This window comes from Mastomys coucha, unplaced genomic scaffold (assembly GCF_008632895.1).
Source record: "Mastomys coucha isolate ucsf_1 unplaced genomic scaffold, UCSF_Mcou_1 pScaffold3, whole genome shotgun sequence".
NCBI lineage: Eukaryota > Metazoa > Chordata > Mammalia > Rodentia > Muridae > Mastomys > Mastomys coucha.
Window position 1 is genome coordinate 16811037 of NW_022196909.1, and position 17461 is coordinate 16828497.

At 37.8% G+C, this 17461-nt stretch overlaps 1 long non-coding RNA gene across 4 annotated transcripts in view; it reads left to right on the forward strand.

The window, feature by feature from the left end:
* Nucleotides 1-1456: 1456 nt before the first annotated feature.
* LOC116074937 overlaps nucleotides 1457-17461 on the forward strand; it is a 29069-nt gene continuing 13064 nt past the window's right edge. For 2 of the 4 annotated variants that reach the window (XR_004112353.1, XR_004112356.1), the window contains exons 1-2: nucleotides 1459-1586; nucleotides 11878-11997. This is a non-coding gene — a long non-coding RNA (uncharacterized LOC116074937). Of the gene's footprint in view, nucleotides 1587-2140; nucleotides 2256-11877; nucleotides 11998-17461 lie in introns of those variants that run through there. The other 2 variants (XR_004112355.1, XR_004112354.1) reach the window with 2 other exon arrangements.

Consider the following 17461-nt stretch of genomic DNA (forward strand, 5'->3'; position numbering starts at 1 on the left):
TTTCCTCAAAAATTCCCTGTCCTATGTCAGGTGAGCAACCTGATTTTGTAACAGGGAAAAGGAGAGCAAAGCAAAGGTGCCAAAAAGATCGAAGTGTTGGTTTTATTTAACACCCTAAGACTTGTGCTAAGGTATAAACCTTATCTCAATATTTATAAGACTATTGTGGAAAATTTCCATACTTCAATATTTGCAAGTTTATTGAATATGATTAAAAAAAATCTATAACAAAAGTTAACTTCAATCCTTTAACACAGCAGATTTGATAGTTAAAAACTATACATAAGGTAATCTTAAAGGGCTGTGTGCCTGATGGCTCACCTTGGAATACCAACCATGTGGCTTGATGCCATCTTGGCTAGTGACCTACCCCCATCAGGATGAAGGTGACCACATGGCTGGCAGCCATCTTTACTAAGGTTAGAGAAGTAAGTGCCATGTGACATCACAACCATGTTGATTAACGGTGACCATGTGGAGGCCGAGTAAGTCTTCAAGATATTTTGCATTAACATGGATTTTTGTATAGTTCTTCTCCTGGAACTAAAACCAGAAAAACCAGGTTTATAAAAATATAGGATGTAAAAACCATATGTTTAGTAAGATATTAAAGCTGTGCCTCTGTGTGTTTTCTACAACAATGTACTTCATACTGGCTGTCTAACTTTGTCATGTACGAGCTGCCCAGGTGCTATTGGCTTTAAAGGAATCAAAGGGCCAAGGAAAGCAGCTGAGTCTTGGCACTGTTTTTTTTTTTTTTTTTTCCTGAAGGGAGCCCAGGAGAGCTTATTGATTCCAGTGCATTAAGGGAACCCTGCAGTGAGGGAGAGGCCAGTGCTTTATTATGGCCACCAAGGAGAGCAGGCACAGTGAAATGGAGCCAGCAGGAGCCTAGAGGAAAGGCGGTGTGTGCTGCTGAGGATGGATCCAGAGATGTGACCTGGGCTCTTAGAGAAGCCCAGAGCATCAGGAAAGAATCCCAGATACTGAGTGTAGAGCTGTTCATTCTTTTGGAGTTGGGTCTTACATTGTCCGGATCTTATGTGATTGTGCATAGTTTCTTCATTCTTAAAGTAAACTATATACTTAATTTAGTTTTAACATTAAAGGATCCCATAGTTGAAAGATTTTAATTTTTTAAAAGGAAATTTGTAGTTTATAAAAATACTAAATAAAAATATTTTTAAGAAAAAACTTTAAAAATATTTAAATTTATAAAGCTGTGTGATTTTTTTAAGTTTTTGAAATGTTTTATATTATGATGTTTTTATTAATATATAACCATAAAGATCAAACAAACCAATAAAAAAGCTGAACAGGGCCACAGCTATGAGCACCAAACACTAAACACCAGAAAGTGGAATATTCTTGTCTTATGATGCAATAATACAATGACCTAAGCAGTCAGGCAAGGAGACCACAGAATATTTTTCCTTACTTATGGTCTATTAAGTCTAATTAAATAGGATATATGTCCATCCTCTTTGTCTTTGCTAAGTATGTTAAGCTTTAACTACTTTGATGAGCTGACTCATATAAGAAACTGTGATATTCTATAATGGTGCACTATGAATGGATAAAAAAAAGTAAGATTTCCAGGCTTTATGTGAACTGTACTTATAGTCTTGTAATATTACCAGTCTCTCTGTTTACAGCTTAAAGTTTTATTTTGATGCCAAACAAACTTTAATTAAATCTTAAATTTTTAAGTCTCAAACTTAACAGGGATAACACTGTAAAACCATAATCTTATAAAAGCTACTAACTTGTTGTAAATTGTTAATGGTAATTAAAGCATTCGAGTTAATGTTTAGTCACCTTATAAATGAACAAATTCCTCAATATGCTCACAACTATGCTTACAGTCCTAAGTACGGATGTAATTAATTTACAGGGACAAGCTTTATTTAGCTCCTGTATGTGTTTTCAAAGTTAAGCCTAATGTAGGTAATTATGTACAAATTAATTTTGTTTAAATCAGATATACTTAACAGAGTATGGCTCTCAGACTCCTTAGAGATCTACTGAATACGGCATTTTAAATGTTTAATGAAAAGGCTTCTCGTGATAGACAGAATTTTCAGCTCTTAGAAGCAACTCTAAGGTCTCCGAGGAGACCATGGGGGCACAGATGACCGTCACTGGATGGTGGTAACTACCAGGCAAAGACTATCCTATGCCTCAATAACCATCAGGGGTCTCCCCTATCTATAAAAACTTGGCGTTGGCTGCCCTACTCTGCCTCGCTACATCAGGTCAGTCCTCCCAATCACCTCCTCCATAGAAAAATCTCTCAGACCTTCTGGATCTGACAGTTGAAGGGCAGTGTTGTCCTGTGCGGCAGGTGAACATGTTTGTCTTCCTGTTGGACCATTGAACACCTGCAATCTCTATCTCCAATATGAAGACCACAAGAGACCAGGGTGACCACTTAAGTATTGAGTGTATAAGTTTCGGTCATTTTAATTGATGCATAGGCCATATAAACTATACTTTCTGTTATAATTTACCTTTCTTAGATCTTGGATGGTGCTGACTGTTAGCTGTAGCTTCATTTCAACAGTAGCAAACAACCTAGCTCCTACCTGAAGGTGGTAGTTAGTTGCCTGTTGAACTCATTTCATATATAAAATCAGGCTTCACTTTTTCTGAAGCTGCTAGGTCTCCTGAGGGAAAAAAAAAAGAGGCAGACATGGACTCTGCCTTGCTGGTAGACTCTCAAAGAGAAAAACTAAGACAGGTTTCAATGTAGCTTTTTACTATTCCTTTGTTTAAAGGAACCTGTTGTGCAATGAGTTCACTCAGTAGTTAACTAGTTGTCTCATGGCAAATGATTGGACAGAAAGAAAAGGTTTGAAAACTTATATAAGTTAGGAGGGGCTAAGGGAGTGTTTTAAGGTGTGTAAATATGCAAGTTGTAAAGGTCTGAGGATCTGAAATCTTAAATCGTTGTAAAGGTCTGAGAAAGTGTTTTAAGGCATGTAAATACAAGTTGTAAAGGTCTAGAAAGTATATGAAAAATAAGGAAAGGTCTAAATTTCTTTCCATCTTACCATGTTCTTATTATATTGAGACTTTTAAAGTTCACGGTTTTAATAGTAACAAACAGAACTCTGGGATGGCATTAACATGGCCTTGGTAAAGCACTGACTACCTCACAATTACAAGCTCAAAATTTTCAATTTCCCTTGCTTGTCTTCTAAGTATAGACAATCCTTGTGCTGAAAACACTTATGTACAATCTATATATATCTAGCCCCCTGGACAAGGAAAGAACATGAATACCTTTCAAGTCAAAATCACTTTTAGATCTACAAGGTTTTAGTATGACTCAAAGATGTGACCACTCAAAAAACGTGCAAAAATCTGTATATTTCCTTCTATCTTTAAAAACAAATAAATCAGAGTTACAAATCTCTATCCTTTAATTATCTGGTGGCTGGAGGCAGGCAGCTTTGTTTGCTTCTCACTGTCCCCTCCTAGGAGGCAGTGGCCCAGGGACATCCCTGCTGGTGTCTGTGTTCCTTTGTTCTAGTTTTGCCCCGCTGGAACCACCTGACTCAGTGCTGCTCACTGAAAAGCCAGTTCTTCCCCCTCCTAGACTTGTATTATTTGTGTGTGTGAGAGTGTGTATATCATCTCAGAATCTCAAAATAATTTTAGAAGTCAGTTCTGGCCTATTGTATTGGGGTCATTTGTTGCAGGAGTTTTGGCCAGCCGCAGGTGCACATCTGCCCAGAATCTATCTAAGATCTACAAACAGAAAACACACACACACACACACACACACACACACACACACACACACACACACGTTATTCTTAAAATGCCTTGGCTAACTCAACGACTGGGTACTCCTGATTCTTCTTTCCTTGCTGCCCCAGGCTCAGTAGAGGAAATGGTCAGAAGCCACTTCCTTGAAACTCACCTGGCTGGTTGGCTTTATCCAGTCATCTACTGTATCCCCTTCTTCTCTCTGCTCTTCCCGGATTCTCTCTGGGTCCTACCCACGCAGCTCTCCTAGTCCTGCCTATGCTTAGCCATTGGCTACTGGAAACTTTATTGATAGATAAAAAACGAGTTGAAGGCAAGGACCTTCAGCATCAGTAAACATACATTCCTCATCAAAGCATCAGAACCACGTCCATGCAGAAAAGACGGCAATCAGCACACACAGGATGTTTAGAAAATATTTATCTCCATTTAATTGGTGCCACAAATGTGAGAGTTTCTTTCCAAATAAGATATGTAGAATAAAAAGAATAAATATACAAATGAAAGATCAGAAAACACAACACCATTTCATAAACAAAGACAATTTGGGCAGGGAGTGGACAATTTGTCCACCCATATTTGGTGAACTAGAATGTTAGTACCTTTATAACCATTAGAATCTATGATAGTCATCTTCAATGACAATATTCCTTCCATTCATCTGCCTTATCACTTGATGTCCTGGGGTTTGTACACATTATCATTCAGACCATGTATTTTCCATGACTACGTTCATGTCAACTATTCTCTAGTTTTTCCTCTGAGCAGGAGGCATGTTATAACTCACGCTGGACACATTCTGTATTGGCCTTTTGTCAATATTTAAGAATATAATTTGCATCTGAATGTCACTGTCAGTGTCAGAGCTGACTTGAAATGTTCTTCTAACATATAACAAAGGATTACATTTAAGATAAGATATACTTCTGTCACTTTAATGTCTTAATGATATGGATGTGCTTTTGGATAATTTAAGATTTCCCTTCTCTTAGATCTGTGAGAACAAAAGAAATAGCAAAGCCCCAAGGTCCTGGTAGTGAGATCATGACAGTCCCCAATGTGACTGAAAACTGAGGAGGTGCTTTCCATAGTGAGCCTCTTGATGTTTTTGTCATTATTCTAAAGAGGTGTGACTGCAGAATCTTTCACCCAACAGCAAAATTCTTTTCTTTTTTGACAATATTGAATCAACTTTTGCATCGGTTTCTAATCAAGTCTTTCTTCAAAAGTCACCATTTAAAAGAAATCTTCTCTTGAACCTTCGGAAACATCACAAGGCTTCTCTGCTACATCCTCATGAAACTGTCATCCTTGCTTAAATGTCCTCTAAAGCAATTTCTGCTCTTTTATAGGATACATGACTTATTATGATGCTGCACTGTTATTCATCTATATCTACAAGTAACATGCAGACACTTTGCTTTTCTAATATTTAATTTCCATTTTGTATAATGCATTTTCCCTGATCCATCTTAATATTTAATTGCTCTTTTTTTTTAAAACTCCTCTATTTATTACTGATATTCTTTGGTGTTTTTATTGGGGATTGTTGTATGTTTCGTGAAGGTACTTATTTTTACATAAAGGCATTTTGGACATATTTCCCTCTAGCAGGCTTACAATTCAATTTCCCCACATTACCTCCAATCCTTAGGCCACAACATTCTCCTATATAACCACATTTTATGTAGAAAAATATCATCTTAATAAATTCTTTGTATCCAAAAATGAAGAGAAACATGACATATTTTTCTTTTGGAGGCTGACTTATCATGTTTAGCATGATAATAATTTCTATGCATGTTCATTTCTTGCAAAAGGCATGTTTCATTCTTCATGGCTAAAGAATATATATACACATATGTAACCTTTTATCCATTTCTATTCATGAACATGTGATTTGGTTCACTGTAGTGAGTAATGCTACAATAAAAAAGGATATGGAAATATTTTTATGATGTGCTGATAGGATATCTTTTGTGTATCAGTAGTAGTAGCACTGAGTCATATGGGACGTATGTTTGTAAATTTTTTTTTTTCTGAGAAAATTTCATTGTGACTTCAATCCACAGGGGCCGAGCTAATTCGCATGCCCACAATGTACAAGGGTTTCCCTTTGTCTGCATGTCATTTGCTGTTATTTGTTTCTGTAATGGCTGAATTGACTGATAGGAGACTGGGTACCAATGTCATTTTAACTTGCATTTCCCTGATGCTAGCAATGTTGAACATTTGCCATGCTTATGTTTTTCTTTATCTTTCAATAGCTACCTGCTCGTTTCATTAGCCAGTGTATTGTTGATGGAGCTGCTTGATTCCTTATTTATTTTTTTGAGTTATTTTCTTTGAAATGTTCTAAATATTTATTGTCTGCTGAAAGTTTAGCCACAAAGAGTTCTTCCTGGTTCACAGGATGTCTCTTCACTCAACTATCAATGTGTCCTTGGCTTTGCAGAATCTTTTGAACTTTTGCAATTAAATTGCTGAAATTAAATTGCACAATTGCTTGCCTAATTTCCTGAGTTATTGTAATTGTCTTCAGAAGGACTCTTCTTATGACTGTAGTTTTTTTTTAAATTTAATATGCATCTGATGTGTGTATCCGTATGAGTAAGGTGTGTATCTGTGGAGAGAGGAGGCAATTGCGTGCCATAGGATACCCGTGAAGGTCAGAGAAAAACATTGGGTATCGATCCTTCTTGCCTTTTACCTTTTATTTCTTATGCCAGCCTAAACCTGTTGTCTTGTTTCACAACAGGAGTATGGGATGCACTACCCAGACACACACTACCGTGCCCAGCTGTCATTGGTTCTCGGAATTTGGACCATGATCTTCATGTTTATGGGGCCAGTGCTTTACCCACTGAGTTATATGCCTATATATTGGAATATTTTCCTTACATATTTTTTTCCTTAAAGAAGCTGTCTTTTAGACAATTTGATATAGTTCTGTGGTGTTATATCTGGGTACTTTTTTCTATTTCATTGGTTTTCATGTCTCATGTTTTTAAACCAGTTACATGCTGTTTTCATGAATGTGGCTCAATAGTGTAACTTGAAAACAGATATGATAAGACCTCCAAAAGATGTTCCTTTGCTCAGCATTGAGTTAAAAATGTGTGCAAGCCAAAGTTATGTTTTAAGTTTTAACTGCTGTGCCTAAGAAATCTATAAAGCAAAAATGTCTCTAACATATAAGCCGCTGGTCTAAGGAGAGATACTTCTTGAAACACTAGAGGTTGTGGTCTATGTAAGATAACAAGCCACATGTTTTCATGCCCCTAAACAAGTTTGGTTGGCCCAATTGAAGCAAATGTGCCTGATTACAAGTAGGCAGGATGTAGATTGGCAAGAAACACATTAGGGTATATGTTTGGACTGTTTGGACGTAGGCACCATGTCCACAGGCAGGAGGTAAGTCAGGATGTATGCTTTTCTCTGGTTGGACCTGGTGAGAAACATGTTGACTTATAGATTTGCATTTATAAACCTCTGAAAAAAATGTGACCCATTGTTGATGTTTAGTCTGCTGCTACATATTGTCTGCTAAATTTTATACCCAAAGGTCTAGGCCTATGAGTGACTTCTCATATTTACAAGCTTCTGTTGTACAAACCTCATTTCTCGATTTAAAACTATTGGCTACATAAGTTTGGTTACAGTCAGTTATTGGAAGGATTAGAGGTAGGTGGGTTTGGAGTGACCTGGTTTAAGAATAGAGATGAGCAGAGAAGGAAGAATGGGAGAGAGAGAAAGAAGACGCCATGAGGGGGAGATGAAGCACGAGCCAGGAGAAACAGCAAGTATCTGGGGTATACACTGCTGGGGAGGGAGCCAGGCCAGAAGGTAGAAGAATGGATTAGGGGGTTACCCCTAGTAATTATCAAAGCCAAATACAATAACCGTAGTCTGAGTCTCATTTATTTGTAAGCTAGTCAGGGATAAGCACAAAGTATTCCCTTTACAACTCATGGCCATTTTTTAAGAACCTCAGAACGAATCTGGCCAGAGTCCATAATTCTGGCCAGAATTTACTTAAACTTTGTTTCAAAGTTGGCTCAAAATTGTGGTAGAAGTCTTACTCTTGCCCAGAGGAATTGACCGTTGTACAGTGGCATGTGGATTCTGGGGATCAACCTCAGGTCCTCCGCAAGGACTCTGCTAGTCCATCTCTCCAGCCCTTGCATATAACTTTTGACTATGTTTTCATCTCTGTGATACTAATCTCATAATCCATGTGCAGGAGAGGTCTCTTCATCCTCCATTCTTTAGCTTTGTAGAGTCTCAATTGGCCTGGAATTCCCTGTGTAGGTTGTCTGAACAGGTCAGTTAAAGACAGTGGTGAGGATCTCCGAATGAACAGTACGTGAGGCTTGTAATGTCTCTTCCTCCATAATATGGGTTGTTCTTAAAATGTGCTTTTATACTCACCAGGGCTGTTCTTGGAATATGCTTTTGTGCTCCTCCCAGGGGTAATCACAGGAGTGGGTATTACTTTAGATTATTTATCATCTTACCCATTGTTATTCAGAGTGCTTCCAAGGAGGAGTTGACCTAGTGACTAGATACGGTTTGAACTAATGTGACCTTAACCTCCTGACTGCGTAAGCCTGAACCGATGTGTCCTTGCCTTTGTGAAAATATACAACTTTTCCTCAAGTGAACTTTGCCCACATGACTTTGCTTAACCCTCAGGATATAAATTGTCGGATATCCTTAACAAAGTTGGCAATTGCATGAGACTTTAGTCTGCCTCATTATTAGGCTCCGCTCTCCGAGGTTCATGCCTCCAAACAGAGTAACTATAGGTCCTGTGGCCCTTTTACTTGATAATCATTCTGCACTGTCTCTCAAGTACTGGGATCACAGGTATGTGCCACAACATCCAGCCAGGAGAAATGAATGTATTTTACTTCAGTAAGTTGTGAAAGGACAAAAAATTCTTTTATCCTAATCTAATATGGAATATGCATATATATACATATATATATATGTGTGTATGTGTGTATGTCTGTATATATATATATGTATATATATTTTAAATTCTGGTACAGGTAGGATAAAAAAAATCCTTCTTTTTTTGAGGTATACAAGTAAATAAATACCGTTTCTAGAGAAAAGAAAAAAAAAAGCCTTTGGATATGGATCATCCAAAATATTGCTCAGAGTTTACATGTTTCCTGGGTTGACTCATAATGGAGCAGACAGCTCTTTCGATCTTAAGAACTAAAAATGCACATTAACAGTTTATCTCCCAGGATAAGAAAGGAAAAGGAATTTGAGAAAAAAATCCAAAGTGAAAAATATAAAGCTTGAATAATTCTAAAATTTACCCAAGGAAGTAAAGTCTGGTCTATTTACCATGTGGAAAGTATGCTGTTATGATTAAATACATTGATGGTGCCTCAGTGTCATAGCACTGGGGAAGAAGACCTGGGAGAGGAAGCTGTTTGGGTTCTTGAAGCTTTTCCCCCTTGACTACCTTGATTTTGGTTTACTATAGAAATTGGCACTTGAGATAAGGATGAGCTCTACCTCTTCCTTGTCCCCAATTTGCCTCTTCAATCTTCTGCCTTAACATGATGTACCAAGGATTGCCTCAGCAGATGATGGTCATCTAAATTTGAACTTCCGAGACCCTATGAAGCAGTACAATTTTACTCAGGAAGTAACACCTAGTACATGATATTCTTTCATAGCAATAAACAGATTCTTAAGACATATTGCAGTAAAAATATGACAAACAAAGTGGGTAATACTACAGGGAGAGAGGCATGGAACAAAGGTTCCTCTGTCCTTCAGGTCTTCAAAGACTTGTTTAAAAAATGTGTAAAGACCATTGAGGAATAAAGAAATAGGAAGACCTTTTGTGTGGTAGCAGGATATTATTAATAAAACTTCTGGAGATCAGTTAGAAATTATAACAGTAAAACATAAACCAGCTCAAGTTCGGGCTAGACAGCCTGATACTCACATAATGCAGAGAAGTTTCATGCTCTATCTTGGATACAATGTCATTTTTTTTCCTTTTTAGCATTTTCCACAATGTTCCTTCTGGTGTTCAGTTTAAAGAAACTGAGAAACTCACAATGCCAGGGCAAACTCTGTCCACATTGAGAGATGAGGTATCACTTAACAAAGAGATGTAAGAATACAATTGTCAAATGAAATGGTAGAAGAAAAAATATTTGATGGGTTCAACAGAACTTTAAGTATAGGAAGTATAAGCAAATTATAAGTAGGAAATCAATACAATTGAGAACTGAATGAAATTCATTTGATGTGTCAAATAGGTAAAAAGAAATTATGTCTTTGGGCATAGGGTGGGCTAGTGGGAACCAGAGCAAAGAATATGTTCTGTTTAATGATCGGAATGTTCATATACGAGTAACATCATTTTCAAAAAGAAAGCAAAATTAGAAACAATTGGTAGAAAAATATTTAACAACATAGTTCCTGGGCATTTAAAAAATATTTCAAAATGACATATTTAAGAAAAATGGATGAGCTTTAAATCAGAAAAATGGAAAGGTACCATAGAGTCACATATATAAATACAACTAGGGTCAATTACAGAAACCCAAAGAGTTATTCTTTATGATAGCTTGAGGGAGGGAAGTAACAAGCAAAGAGGTGCAAGACATCCAGAGAGGCAGCTGGAATACCAAATCTGGTTTACTCATTAGAAACAGTGCAAGCCAAAATAATGGAGCAGCATCTGATGAAACATGAAATTTTATCTCCTGTGAAATTATCTGTGAAAGTCAATATTGATTATCAAATTGGCAGGGCCTGGATTCACTTAGGGAACAAGTCGCAAGATTTACAGGAGACTATGTGGGTGAGGCTAGCCTCTGAGCATGTCTTTGGTGATTATCTTGATTAGGTTAATAGAAGTGGGAAGCCTCAGTTTAGAAGAGGGAATCCCCACGCTGGCTTGGGTCCTGGTCTGAGTTAAAAGGAGGATGTGAACTGAGCAGAAAGTTCCACTGAGAATGGGAAACATTATTCATATACAAAGCAGGTAGCAGTAAAACTGTTTATAAGGTTTTTGGAAGTGTCTTATAAATAACAGCAAGCATACATCTATTACACCATTCCCAATTTATTCTACCATTTTCCAAGTAAAATGGAAACATATGACTTCCCAAACCAGATATTCCAAAAGTGTTAATAGAAATTATACGTGTAATGATAAAATCGAGAAGTCGGATGTGATCATTAGATTAAAAAGAAAATCATATAAATAATAACAAGGACTTCTTATCCATAAAATGTATGAGCAATTATTATGCTCATTAAGTACATAAACCAAAGGAAGTCAGAATCTTGAGCACATACTCTGTTATTCCACGTATGTCAAGGCCTACAGGAGGCAAAGAGTTGATATCATCATACAGATCAAAACAGAGGCTGCCTGTTGATTTCATAGATATGACTGACACACGAAAGCATGGCAGTGGTAATGTGCTCCTGTGAACAGTACGAGTTAGTGCCCGAACGCCACCTACTCATAAAGTTTTAAAATGCATAGTAAGCTTTTTAGTAATTGGAATTAATAATCTTTTATTCAGTCTATAATTTGTAAATATTTTCTACCGTTTAGTAGGCTTTCTTTCACTTTATTGGTAGTATAGTTTAATGAACCAAGAATATAAAAGTCAGTTGAAATCAGCAATGTGTGTGAACACTGTTGTTTGTAAAGTTGTTTCTGCTGCATCAAGTCCTTTGAAATTTCATGTCAATAAGAAAGTGGAAGGGTCTGATTCTACAAAACATGTTAGTAAATATTACTAGGGCTTTCAATGAATTTGAACATTGCTTTAGCTATATTGGCTTTATAGCAATTCATTGATAAACCAGGAATGCCTTAGCTTATCTATTTTTCTCATTTTTTTTTCTGGCACTGTTTTATGGTTGCACGCAAACAAGTATTTCCGTTTGAATAGGCTACTTTCTATATGGCTCCTTCTTTTATGTTACCCCATAAATAGATGATCATTATTTTAAGTTGTAATAGACTCATGTCTCATAACGTCCGAACCATACTTTCTGCTCCCTACCCTTCTTTCTACGTCCACTCTCCTTCTGTTCCCTCTTCAGAAAAATGCAGGCCTCCAACAGATGACAGCCAAAAAAGATCAAAGAAGATTCAATAAGACAGCCTCTCATCTGGAGGCTGAACGAGGCAACTACATAGGAAGAAAGGAGTCTCAAGAACGGGTAAGATTCAGAGATATGTCCCCTCCCGCTGTAAATAGTCTCAAAAAACGAACAAAGCTCACAGCAATAACATATACAAAGAGGACCTGGTTCAGACCCATGAAGGTCACATTTTTGCCATTACAGTCTCTGTGAGGTCCTGTGAGCCCTGCTGGAATGATTTAGTGGTCCTTGTTCTCCAAATGTTATTCATCCCTTCTGACTCCTACTGTCTTTCCTCCCCTAATTTCTCAGGATTCTGCAGTATCTGATGGGAGAGACCCAATGGAGGCTTCTCATTTTACTCTTCAGTTTAGACTCTCTTTCATCTCATAGTATCTGTCAGTGGGTTTCTGAACCCACTCCCATATGCTACCAGAGGAATATGATCTGATGATGACTAGACAAAGTATCGATCGATGAGTATAGCAGAATATCTTTAGAAATAAATTGGCTGATTATTTTTTCTTGCCACTGTGATTGGTTCTACTCTAGAACTCTAGGCTATTCATTCTCTGCTTCACGGTCATCCAGGCAGTAAAGGACATGGGCTTCCTGTCTTGGCCTGAGCCTCAAGTTAACCCAAACATTGATTGGCTACTTCCACAAGTTCTGTGTCACCAATGCCCCAGCACGTCCTACAGTCAGGACAGATTGTATGCTGAGGGTTTTCTTGCTGGATTGATATCCACTTTTCTCTTTTTATAGTCTGAGAAGTTCCTTCCTATGCCCTAAAGACTAGGATGTAGACATGAAGGTGCAGATCCCACACGTCTGTATGTTCGATAAGCTGTGTGGAAGTTGGCCTCAACAATGGAGTCTGACTGTCAGTTTTCAGAGAGCAACTTTCTATTCTGGCATCAGCCTGGGTTCTTTAGGGATCTCCATAGGGCCTTCTTGGCCATAACTCAATCAAATGTGATCTAATACCACCACTAGAGTCCTTGTCTAGCTACAAAATATAGCCTGGTCAGACTCTCAATTCTCTATTACTAGAAAACCCTCATGAGGGTCACCCTCATGGATTCCAGGAAGTGTCCATTGCACTAGTTTTCCACACTCCCCTCAAATGACCCCCAGTTCCAGGTGTCTTTCCCTGCATTTTCTCTACACTCTCCCCTTAATCTGATCACACCTACTTCCATCCCTACCCACCCCCAATCTGCCTGCAAAATCTTTTCTATGTCCCCTTCCCAGGGACCCATACTTCCTTCTTAAACTCCACTTTCCCACCTAACATCTCCAGGTCTGTAGATTGTAGCTTGATTGCCATTTTCTTGTAGCTAATATCTACTTATAAGTGAGTACATACCATGTTTTTCCTTCTAGGTCTGGGTTACCTAACTCAGGATGATATTTTACTTCAAGTTTTATCCATTTGCCTGAATTTTTAATGATGTCATTTTTTTAAAAAATAACAGACTAATACTCAACTTTGTAAATGTACCATATTTTCTTTATTCATTCTTCAGCTGAGGGACATGTAGGTTGTATCAAGTTTCTGGCTACTATGAATAAAGCTTCAGTGAACAGTAAATTTAACAAGAGTTCTTGTGGTATGGTGGGGTATCCATTGGATATCTGCCCAAGAGTTTTATCCTTAGTTCTTGAGTTAGTTCAATTCCCAGTTATCTGCTGAACCACCATTTTGATTTCCATAGTGACTGTGCAAGTTTGGATTCCAACCAGCAATGGAGAAGGGTTCCCTTGCTCCACATCCTTGCCAGCATGAGCTGTCACTTGTTCTTGATCTTATCCATTCTGACACGTATATGATGGAATCTCAGAGTAATTTTTGTTTCCCTGATGGCTAAGGGTGCTGTAAGTTTAAGTGTTTTTCAGCTATTTGAGATTCCTCTATTGATTATTTGTTTACATCTGTTCCCCATTTTAATAGGATTGTTTGCTTTCTAATATCCAGGGTTATTTTAGTTCTTTATGTATTTTATAATTTTGATAGGGACTGTTTGGAATCTATGGGTTGTGTGTGGTAAAATGACCATTTGCTCTATGTTAATCCTACCAATGTGTGAGCGTGGGAAATCTTGCCATCTTCTGATATCTTCTTCATATTCTTTCTTCAAAGACTGGAAGTTTTACCATACACTTCTTTCACTTGTTTGGTTAAAGATATCCAAAGATATTTCCTTTTTGAGGCTCTTGTGAAGGGTCTTGTTTTCTTGATATCTTTCTCAGTCCATTTATCATTTAATTATAAGAGGACTGCTGAGTTTTTTTAAAGTTAATCTTGTATCTACTCTTTTTTTCTGAGAGTGTTCTTCAACTGTAGGACTTCCCTAGTAAAATTTTTAGGATCACTTATGTATATTATCACCTTATTTTTAAATAACAATATTTTGACTTCTTTCTTTCCAATTTGTAAACCCTTGATGCCCTTCAGTTGTCTTACTATTCTACCTAAAATTTCAAGGACTATATTGAACACATCTGGAGAAAATGAACAGCCTTATCTTGTTCCGGATTTTAGTGGAATGGTGCTGTTTCTCTCCATTTAATTTAACGCTGGCTATGGGTTTGCTATAAATTGCCTGTGTTATGTTTAGGTATTTCCTTTTTATCCCTATTAATTTTGTCAAAGCTTTTCTTATAAGATGATCATGTTTTGTTTTGTTTTTTTTCTAAATAGATTTTCCGTTTGTATTGTTTGTTTTTGAGACAGGGTTTCTCTGGTTAGTCTTGGCTCTATTGGAACTTGCTCTACAGATCAGGCTGGCCTCAAACTCACAAAGATCCACTTTCCTTTGTCTCCTGAATTCTGGAATTAGAGATGTGTGCCAATACCACCCAGCTTTTAAATGTGAATGTTCTTTAGTATTTTAATTTATTTTATATGTATGAATATTTTGCCTGAATGTATTATGTATGCCACATCTACACCTGGTGACCCACAGAGGTCAGGAAATTTTGGAAACTGGGGAACTGACTTTATGTGCATGGAATTCTGAATGGGTATTAGCTACCAGGTGAGGCTGTAAATTGAATGCATGTCTTTTGCAAGAGTAACAAGTGTTCTAGACATATGAACCAACTCTGCAGCATTATTCTCAGTTTCAGTTTCATATTACTTATTTCTTGATTTTGACATGAACACTTATAATCTATGTCAAGTATTATAATTTATGAAAAACTACCATGATATTTTAAATACAAGAAGTGAACACTGACAGCAGGACAGTGGTGGCACATGCCTTTAATCCCAGCACTTGAGAGGCAGAGGCAGGCAGATTTCTGAGTTCGAGACCACCCTGGTCTACAGAGTGAGTTCCAGGACAGCCAGGGCTACAGAGAAACCCTGTCTCGGAAAAAAAAAAGAAGTAAACACATATGAAGAAAACCCATCATCATGATGTCAGCATTTGAGATAAAATGAATGAGATTAAAAAGAGACTACCAAGAAGTATAATCACCACATGGTTCCACAAGAGTATGTCCCATAGCCAATCGGTCAAAGTAGATCTGGCATTTGTGTTTTAAATAAACTTTCAGTGAAATATACTGGTGTTCTATTTGTTTAGAGTTGGGCACTTGGCGTACAAAGACCTTATAGCCCCTGAAACCTGAAGAGTTCTTTACTGCAAAGTTGTAAGAGAGGATCAAATTGTTTTTCTCTCCAAATGGTTGCTCTAAGAAACACCTAGCCAGAGCTTTGACCTACCAAATCCTCATCTTCTCGGCAGAGGTTCCTTTTCCTCCGCTCTGCTTGTTGTTTGTGATTGTGTTCCCTCACCCCTAAACTCAGACTTTCTTTACCGGCTGATTTTATTTCTTGCTGTGCCCGAGACTTCATCCACTACATTCCGTTGAGCTTGGAAGTTTTCCTGCCTTTTCAGTTCTTTAACTGGCAGAGAAACAAACAAGATAAAGACCCCTAGAAAGTAACATGGCTGGAACCTCACCTCAAAGTTTCTTCTGAGGACCACGGACTAATCAAAGTAAGTAGAAACCTGGACAAACTGTAAGGGTGGAAAGCTCCAGCAAGCATAGGGAAGTGTGATCACTGAACAGCGTGTGCCATTCTCACATTTTAGAATGGAGCTAGTCATTTTCTTTTCTTCTTTTTAACAAGAAAGGCCCCCTTTGACACTTGACCTTCTAACTCTAATACCTATGTAATGTAGAAAGCAAGATAAACTGCTTGGTCTCTACAGCCCTGTGAAATGAAACTGAGATTCACTGTTAAACCCAGCCCTGGCTCCACAGAGATGAAACCTCACAATGATCAGCACTAGGAGAATGGACATCCCTCGGGAGATTTGGAGATTTTCTCTCTACCTGAGGGCAGATAAATATTTCCACTTTTCAAAACTCTCCAATCTCCTATACTTTGTGTATCCCTTCTGCAACCTAGAGAGAAAGACAGGCCCTCTACTTTTTTCTTTGACCTGTAATTGGATGACAGACACATTTTGTCTCTCTTGTTCTCTAGAAACCATTTGAGAGTGAGACCTCACATTGTGACCCTACCTACTCCAAAAGACTTCATATGGAATCTTTGTCCTCGAGCTGAGAGCATGGAATTCCTTTCTCTGATTCTTTCTTTTGCTATGTTGAATTTCTCTTCTTAGGCCATATGTTCTGTCTCCTCCTATATACACTCTAACCCAACGAAGGGTCATTTTTAAGTGAAAGGGTACACATTAATCTGTGAACTGTGTGGCTCCCACAGGTATCTGTGGTCTGGTCAAAGATGGGCTCATTTTACTATAAAACAGAGCTCACTGTGAGAACAAAGCAACTATTTGGTTTCCTGCCATTTCGAATGATGGCCTTTGTGTTGTTTCAAAGAGACTCTATGACCATGGAAAGTCTTATAACGAAAAACATTCAGTTGGGGTTAGCTTGCAGTTTCAGAGGTTTTAGTCCATTATCATCATGACTGGAAGTATAGTGGCGTGCAGGCAGACATGGTAGTGGAGAAAGAGCTGAGAATTCTATATCACGATCTAAAGGTAGCAGAAATGAATCTGAGCTTCCGAGACTTCAAAGAAAGTCCCCTCCATGGCACATTTCTTCCATTAAGGTGCTATCTACTCCAGTAAGGTCATAATTCCAAATAGTGCCACTTCTTATAAGCCAAACATTCAAAGACCTGAGTCTATGGGGGCATTTCCTAATCAAACCACCACATAGTCTCATGAAGTTAGACTTCTAAGGAAGCTTTTTACTTATATCTTTAGTTTGCTGTTGTTTGAATTTTTACCTAATATATTCACTGGTTTCTAAGGAAGACTTAAGATTTTCTAAGCAGTATGCTTTCATACTAGCCTGCTAACCAAGGGAGCTAACTCTGAGGTTTGCAGTGGTCCAATGTTGAATATCAGTAAATCTAAGATCCAAGTGATCACTCAGAGGGGAACTTTGCCAGGTGCTAGAAAAGCAGCAGTCACCACTCTCCACCTACCTATTCAATATTGTACTTGAAGTCCTAGCCAGAGCAATTAGACAACAAGAAGAGATCAAAGGG